The sequence below is a fragment of the Penaeus japonicus genome, unplaced genomic scaffold (assembly GCF_977035675.1).
Source record: "Penaeus japonicus unplaced genomic scaffold, GWHDUDI00000001_assembly GWHDUDI00000013, whole genome shotgun sequence".
Taxonomy (NCBI): domain Eukaryota; kingdom Metazoa; phylum Arthropoda; class Malacostraca; order Decapoda; family Penaeidae; genus Penaeus; species Penaeus japonicus.
In genome coordinates this window covers 10,847,330-10,849,629 of record NW_028234415.1, presented here as the reverse complement: position 1 = coordinate 10,849,629, position 2,300 = coordinate 10,847,330, and positions in this window count along the sequence as shown.

Genomic DNA, 2,300 nt, shown 5'->3' with positions numbered 1-2,300 from the left:
CCATTGGATGAAAGAGGAAAAGGCAACACAGAAATAATGACTTCAAATTAATGGTAATACAATTCCTTAGTTCCAATTTACTTAATGATGTTATTATAATGTTCTACTTTGAAGACCATTGTTGATATACATGCTGGGTTTCTGTCATCTTTTCTTTAAGAAGAAAGTGTGTAAATAAATCTTAATAGATATAGATAGATAGATAGATAGATAGATACATACATACATAGATAAATTGAATGACTACCAGATAGGTATATAGATAGATAGATAGATGTTTAGATATACATATAAATATATTCATATAGATAAATAGTAAGATAGGTGGATGGATAGACAGTTAGATGTATAGATGTATTTATATAGAAACTACAAATAAATAAAATATCATATTCTATCACATATCTCATCTTCAATATGTATGCAATGTATGCAATGTATGTAGTCCGTGTATTATTATGTATTTATGTAGGAATGGTAAGTATGATTGTATAAGTATGTAGGTATTTTATGTATGTATGTAGTACGTATACAAAGAGTAGTATATATATATATATATATATATATATATATATATATATATATATATATATATATACACACACATATACATATGCTTGCATGATCAGACTAGGGGGGTAACTGAGAAATTCAAAAAACTCTTCCTTTGGCAAGTTCATTCAGGAAAAATGCTGAGTATAGAAGCACCAGTTCTTCCAACAACTTAATTTTCAAGAGAACAATAATCATGGGAATATCTGACAGCTAGGATTTGGTTCCAAAACAGAACAAATCCCGAGGTTTTGGTAAGGTAACCTGCTTTGAAGTGATCGTGCTCGGGCTGACAGGTGATCTTAGTCTGATACGCTGCCATTGCACGGCACTACAGTCTTTCCGTTTTCTTTCCCTCTGACGTACGAGATCACGCCGCGATCCTTATTATAATCTATATAATATCCTTTAAGGTCAAGACAGTTCGTTTATCAAGGAAATTTTCGCACCTTTTGCAGAGGAATAAACTTAATACAACTAAATATGTCTGTAAAGAATACTATAATCCGACTGAAGAAGGACTTTCCCGACAACACCTTATGCCAAGTTACCCAATACTTTGTGGCCCAAGTGACAACTACCCATCTGCTAATCATAATTACAGTCTTTAGATATTAAACTTAACACCTGTCTATATAATAACCATCTATCCATTAATATTCGTGTAACAAGAAAGAGAGATGGCTCCAGCCTTGTACAATTGTAAGTAACAGTGTAACAAAGTGATTATGTAATAATATTCTTAATACCTGAATAAATAATATCATACAGAATAAACATAGTAATTCATGTTAATATTAATGTCAATACTGTTAATCAGGACACACACTCTAACTTACTGTCTTATTAACAAAGCAGAGTAAATGCATGCTCTCAGACAAAAGCTTAGTATCGATTCACTCCTTTGTAAATCTCGACGCGCCGAGAAATAATTCTATATGGCACACAGGAGGGAGGGAGAAAGCTCTTCGAGTTTGTCGCTACTTCGAAAACAGTGCGTAATTTTTAGGCTAGGAAATTAGTGAACACTGTATGGAATGTTATATTACATATTAATTCTGAAACTGTGTGCTGTATACAATTATTTCCTTTTCTAAGTGTTCCATTCAACATTGTGAAAATTCTCTAATATTCCCAAATTTCCCTTAGATTCTGTTACTTCACACTAAGCAATGTTCTCTTTACATCCATAAGTATATAAATTCATTCCTTAATACTCCTCAATAACTTCATAACAAAATAAAAAAAAAAGAAATTACACATTGATACAAAGGAAATTCACTTATAACTACAAAGTGTTCAAGCAGACATGCTGAAGAATATCAAATACATACTAATTCTCTCATCCAAGAAAATATTACAGGAACTCCTTAACCTCTTGAACGCATGGTAACAAAAGCGCGACCTCGGGATGCTGGAAGGCGAAATGACCTGTAAATCTGGACTAACAGTATCTCTCAGCTAATGTTCCAGCTTAGGGTGGCCAGTGGTCCAGGACCAGGCCAGTCCCTTGCCTGTTAGAATCTTGCAACAGCTGAGACCGGGTCACCACATCGCCATCGTACTCAAGAGGTCAAGACGGGTCGCAGAATTAAGTCAAAATGTTCAGATGGTGAACTTATAGCCTATCTATAGCAATTTAAATGCATTCCTTTGTGCAATACCAAACATGGTTCCTCTGTCAAACTCTCTTCTCCTTAATGAATATAAAAAGTGGATTACACTGAACATCTAATTGGGTAATTTTG